The sequence below is a fragment of the Styela clava genome, chromosome 7 (genome assembly GCF_964204865.1).
Source record: "Styela clava chromosome 7, kaStyClav1.hap1.2, whole genome shotgun sequence".
NCBI lineage: Eukaryota > Metazoa > Chordata > Ascidiacea > Stolidobranchia > Styelidae > Styela > Styela clava.
This window is the reverse complement of record NC_135256.1, coordinates 3,392,208-3,399,115: the sequence shown is the minus strand read 5'-3', so window position 1 is coordinate 3,399,115 and position 6,908 is coordinate 3,392,208.

Below are 6,908 nucleotides of genomic sequence, written 5' to 3'. Positions count from 1 at the left end.
GGTCCGCGAGGTATCCGTTTAGAATCTAAACTTTAGATATTAACATACTGATTATTTTTTTGATACAAAGCAGAAAATACATCCGAGTCATTAAACAAAATGATTTTAGTCAGCAACATTAACATTTCATTTTTTTGTTTTTTATTTTTATAAGTTTATTGCGGGGCTCTGTAAATAATAGTCAACCGTAACACCAAAAGTCTGACAACTCTGGCAGGGTGGCCCAAAAGTAGGTATACAGTTATTAAAAGTATGGTTTAGGTCCAAAAGTAGGTTTGTAGTTCTCATTTAGGCACTTTTAAAGTTCAAGAATGCTAGCTATATCGTAGACAGAAACTGTGTCCTCCTCCAACATTGCAACATTCTTCACACCTGTCCAAAACACTCTGACACACAGTACGGCACAAATTTCGATCTTCTTCTTGTTTTCTTCAGTCGTAGAAGTTGTAGGACGTCCATATTTTGGTGCATTACTCACCGAACCTGTTTTATCAAATTTTTTCCTTTAAGCGATAAATTGTCAGACGTGAAGGCGGAGGAGTGTGAAAGCATTCTTGTCATGCCCTACGTACAGTCTCAGCATTTTCATACTTCCAATATTTCTTCAATATCCATTTTCTTCGCTCTTCATTTAAATTATTCGCCATTAACCCTCAAATAAAATAAAGATTTACAAAATGTATTACCTTCCGAGCAACCAGAAAACTAATGTAAAATTCACACTAGATTTATTAGCTAAAAAAGTAAGCAATTTTTGTGGTGCTTAACAAGTAACATAAAGTGAACTGCAAGTAGCTTCAAAGCATATAAAATAGTTTAATAACTGTATTTCTACTTTTGGGCCACCCTGTATATACAATACTATTAACACTATGCATTCCCACGGAATTTCTAACTGTTATTTTATTGCTTCCACCTTTGATTGAATAACAACCAGTAATTATCGCTGTTATATTGCAAAGTATAAGCTTTTGAAATAGGGCGATGATAAAATAATCGTCATTAAATATGATTACCTATATTTTTTTATGTCTCAAAATGCATTATATCACGCGGAGTGGAACTCCTTGCAAGCTTGGCTCCTAGTATCTATATTGTTGTCGAAGGGGGGAGCGGTGATATCAAATTAAAAAATTGAAACATAGAATTCAAAATTGCTTTGTGATTCTTACTGCAATACGCAATTATACGGTATCAGAATAAAATAAAATATAGCGGCGCTTAACATATTGTTATTTATCACAGAATGCCAATAAGGGATGTTGAATTATCACAAAAACCGTCATCAGCAAACATATAAGTGATGTAATAATGCTAAAAGTGATGTCACATTTTTATTCCTATTGAAAAAAAAAGTACCAAACTGACGTCACAAATGATTTTTTGAAGTATATGCATAATAGGAAATGTTACGTCATGATTTTATGTCATTTCCCATACCTTCCAATTATAAACAAATAGTGATTCCTCGAAAGAGTAACTTGATTAGAAGCTAAACATAATACTTGTTGTTTGAAATTGCTGATGTATTTGGATTTTGACAGATTGTTAAAGCTTATTTCTAAAAATTGTTGTTTTCCGGTCACATAAACCTAATAAGCTCTTCTTGGCAACTAATTACTTTCTTTTGCGTAAAATTAGATCATCTTCGGACCTTATATGGTACATAAATAATCCGGGCATAAAAAGGACGATTCAGATATGGTCCAAGCATGAATGATAAAATTCGCCTCATCTTTTGTTTACTTTCGAATATTGTCTAATTGTTATTGTTGCTAAGGTTGTTTATGTCGTAATAAACATAAACTTGTTTCCGGTTTTAAATTTCATTGCTTTGAACTCGCGTGACCTTGTTGCGGACGAACGACCAAAGAGAACGTGTGTTACGCAATAATGAAATTCTAGAATTGATTATGACAACATAGTAGATGTGTTATCACTGACCATACACATTTCATATGAAACGTAAACACAAGTAGAGTTCAAACGTCATTGCAATTGGCGGGAAAGTGTAAATACAGAGAAACTAACAACTTCAAAAGTGAAAGAGCGCAATATGAAACTCTTAATTGCCAAGTTAAACCGTATCAGCTAGCAGGTCCGGCCTGAAAGCGCGAGTTTTCAAAAGTCGCGAGAGTCTAAATTGTGTTTCGGGCTATGACAAATTTCTGTGTGATGCAGAACATTTTTTTTTGCATTTTGAAAAAGGAGGATAACTTTTGATACGTTTAGCTGAGAATTTTAAAGCAAATTCGCATAAAAACTTCATTTATTACACCCATAGAAAGTCAGTGCTTATTTTTACGCGTTTTATTCACAATTAGCTGGAAGCCTCGAGCAAATTTATACAAAAAAATAGGATACCGTTTAAATATCTCAATATTCTTGCTGTCATTTTGTGTAAGTGTTCAATATAACGTTTTGATTGGCCTTCGTGAATAAAATTCCTAAGATTTCTGGACATATGTAGCAAGTAATGTAATCCTATTTGTGAGGTATTTATATAAAGATATTTCCACGATGTTCCCAAATGAATGCTGAGTGTATAAAATGAACTTTTAGGAAGGGTCAAAAGTTCATTCGTTGTACTCATTCGTTTCACACAATCACAAAGAAATGTCAGTAACTTTACTCTAAAATTCACGTATGAATCACAGTTATAATTTCATTATCGTGCAGACATATGCAAAATTGTAAATTTCGCGGCTGTACAAAATTGGACAAATAATGGCCAAACCTTGCTTAAATCTTAATTTTCATGCATTTTTGAACTCATTTGTCACTGAATTCCCGAGAGAGCACTTTGTTCCGGACAGATTGGAAAGGTCGACGACGCTGTCGAGTTTATCCTACATTTGTGGAAAGATACATACATATAGGATTATAGGTTAATCACTGCAGAGATCGACGAGAGAATCTTGACACAAGTTTACGAAGGCAAAGATGGATTTTTTATCATAGTTTCTAGATCTTTGGTGTAAAACCCCTGCCACTAATCTTGTTTATGTTTAATTTTATCTAGATTTCACTGATGAGAGATAAGATAACATTCATGTCGCAGTAAAAACAATTGGCACATTTCGCGTTTATAAAAATATTGCACATTTATTTCTGTAACGTTTTGTGCGCCCAAAATGAGATTTAGCGCTTCAGTCCGGTTTTAGATAAATTCCACTGACAAGATAGGCGATTATTTATGTTGCAGTATTGGGTAAAATTGGCACATTTCGCGGTTACAAATCTTTGCACATTTATCTCTGTAACGTTCTGTGTGACCAAAATAAGATAAAACATAATCCCACAAGACACATTGTGATGTAATTACCACTATCTTTGTTTATTTAAAGTACAAAGATTATTGTCGTCGTCAACTCACCAGGGCTCGCGAAATATCGCACAAAGAATTGATTACAGGTTGCGAAAAGAGATTTCCTCTCTGTGGGCGATATTAAATAATAGAAAGTAGCTAGTTTTGCTGTGAACTGTTCATTCCTTAGATATACCTTTGGAGGTCGTATTTCAGGCGGTCAATCCTTGTTTAGCATATGTAGTGTGCAATTTTGGTCAGAGATTTTATTTTATTATCGAAATGATCGAAGTCATGTTGGAACGTAATGCGAGGTTTTCGATTTGCAATTTAATAGATAGGATAGGGTGTGCTGAGATTTGTCAAGATATTTTTAGATATCATCATCAGCGGCTGCTTTTATCTATCCTTTTCTGAGCAAAGGGGAGGAGTAAGCGTCGTATTACGTCATTATACAAAAAAAATGGACCTCCGCCGCAACTTTTTGGGACGGTTACGCTCTTGGGTATTGCCTATATTTCACGAAACGGGGTTCTTTTTATTTGCAGTTGTACAGTCAATTTTTTTTATGATTAACAAGATAAACCTCAAAATATTTTTCATTCAATATTCTGTTAATGTTTGCCTGTATCAGAGGTGGGCAAATTACCGCTCACCGAAGTGTCACCGAAGTGTCGTGTGTCTGCTAAAATTACGAATATAGTTGTTATGCTAAGTGATTCAAGAGTTTTGCTGCACTCTTACACAAATATATTTCTGTAACGTTTCGTCTGACCAAGGTCCAGACTTCTTCAGACAAAAGCGAATATATTTTTGTTAGTGTGCAGCAATACTCTTGAATCACTTAGGATTGTTATCTTTACTCTTGCTACAGCATCCTTGCAATATATGCATACGGATCCGCCGACACAAAAGCATAGAAGAAGGATAAGTAGAAACCAAATCATTAGAGATAGTTTTTATGGATGTAAATTTCTGTATAAGAAGAAGATTTCTGTTAAGATATAGATGAAAATAACGTCACAATGATCCCAATTGTTAGTTGTTACTTTGTTCTTCTTATCATTATGTAAACATTAACCTAGCTGTTGTAAATAAACTGTTTTTTATTCATAGTTTTCTATATCAAGTTTTGAGCCTGTCGGCCATGTAACCAAAGGTATTATGTTTAGCAGGCTCACTCAGCAAAGTAATTGTCCTCTCCTGATCTGTATGAACATTCGGCATATTGACGAAACTATATGTTGGTTTGGTGGAACTGTATCGTTTTATTTTTGCACAATATTGCTTTACAGAAATTTTCATTAGGACTCAAACACTTGGGCCATGCACAAATTAACACTTTTTTAGGTCTGAGATAAATACACCCGGGCCATGCATGGCCGAAGTATACACCTATCTCAGATATATTACCGTTGTTTCTCTCACAACGCGAGATCGATATCTCGACATAACGGATACAATTATCGCGAGCCAACTTGTCGAAGAAAAAAAGTCTGATATTAGACGGCGTTGGACGATGGAAATAATCCAGTCGCACGTGTCGACGTCCGCCGAAGGTTTAGATTAGAAGGGATTGTACGACGGAGAAGTACCGGAAAAATAATGGTAATCTCCTATCAGTGCTACGTTTGGTAAACTTTAGTTGAAGGTTGGAGTTTTCTGTGTGAACTCTTCTATTAGTTCAATTTCTATATCTAGTCAGCTTGCAGTTTTTATCAATAATTTTTCAACTTCAAGTTGAGGGTTCAGAACTCCTGCTTCAATTCTAATTTTGAACTGTTCTACTGAATAGTATTTGAAACAAAGTCGAAATTTCAATTTATCACAAGGTAAAGTCACTGATAGTATTTGATCATACGGAGAACAACTTTTTGTCCAGTCTCCTTTCCATATTGGACATATGAATGGAATAGTTAGTTGGTTGGATGAGAGAATGGTGGATTGTTACAGGGCACAAAGTCAAGTTTTTGCATGTTAAGTTTAGTTTTTTCAACCAGTAAATAAATAAAAAAACAAATAAACATGGAAAATACGAGAAAAAAATGAAACTTACAGTTTTACCGGGGAAGGGAAGTCGCGAGAAAACAAAGCAAAGGGCACAGATATATTACCGCAATGTTTTGTCTGACCGAAGTCAGACTTCTTCTGATAAGAATCGAGTACAAGACTTCGTAATAGAAAAGTCGCGTTTATTCCCGTTCCTTGCAATATATGCATACGGGTAAATTTGCACACAAGCCTAAAACGTATTTCGTCTTACGTAACCGAACTGATAGTTACAAAAACCTTCGGGAATAAACTTCACGCAGCGTCGTATGCGAGATCGAAATTCGCTTGCTCTCTTTTCATATTTAGTTGAGGGCTTAGAACTTTGATAGGAACGAACTTGTAACTCTTCTATAAGTACGCTTTCCACTTTTGGTTGATGGCTTGGGATCTTGCTTTGGTAACATTTGTGTAAGAAATATCTGTGCTTGTCATAATAGTACAAGTGTACTGAAAGCACTCCTTCCACTTTTAGATGAAGGCGTGAGATCTTGCATTGAGGAAATTTTGCAATTTTTCAACCAGTACCCTCTTAGTTTAGGTCGAGGGGTCTGACAGCTTGTTAAAACTCATAAATTCTTAATAACTTTGAAGTCCTTGGAAATATTCTTTGGGCATCAAAATTCACGTAGCAGCGTATGCGAGAGCGAAAATCGCTCTCTCTCTTTTCCCCTTGTCATTTACATGCAAATATGTTAATAAGATTGATGGCCGGGTGGGGACTGGAAACGACACATAGGCATATGTTTTTGATGCATGTTTATCACCGCTCTGGGAATGATTCATTATACACGATGTGAGTTTCAATGTTTCGAGAAATCGTGATAGTTGCAAGACATTTTGTGGGATAAACTTGTTTGTGGCAATGTTAGTAGTATCTGCATAGCAGCGAAAATTATTTTGTTGTTGAAAGGCTATTCGAATGTCAATTAGGATCATTTATATCTATTTTATTTTCACGCTGCTGTCTATATGACAATATGTAAGATATTTTGGCCATATATCCATTCCTTAACTTACGGTCTATATGGCAGCCCTATATGGTATCTGTTAAGGACGCTACTCAAAAAGCCATTGGAACCATTAATATTCCTAACTAAGTCCAATGTCTACAGTGAGTGAGCAAATTTTGATGGCAAGAAAGTACATTGCTAAATGTGACTGTTGACCGCTTAGAAGATTTAGAAGTACCTCCTACAGTTGTGGATACAACGCAGACCATGTTTCACACTCCATTTACAGTAAAATTGCAATAGATATCCTACACAGCTGAGGATTAATTTTAGTTTTTCCAATGACAAATGAAGGAATCAAGGATGGAAACCTCTATTTTAAGAATTTATATTCAAATGAAAAGTCGCGGCCAACAAGCGCGACTTGAAGTTAGCACTGTAAATCTTTAGGCAGATTTTGCAAGTATGAAAATATTTGATCTATTTTGGTTGCGAAAATGTCACAACTTGCGTAAAGATGAGAGAGGTTCCGAGCTTAACGTCTAGTTTAAAACACTGGTTATGGAAATAAATATACGTTTAACTGTTATAAGGAAGTT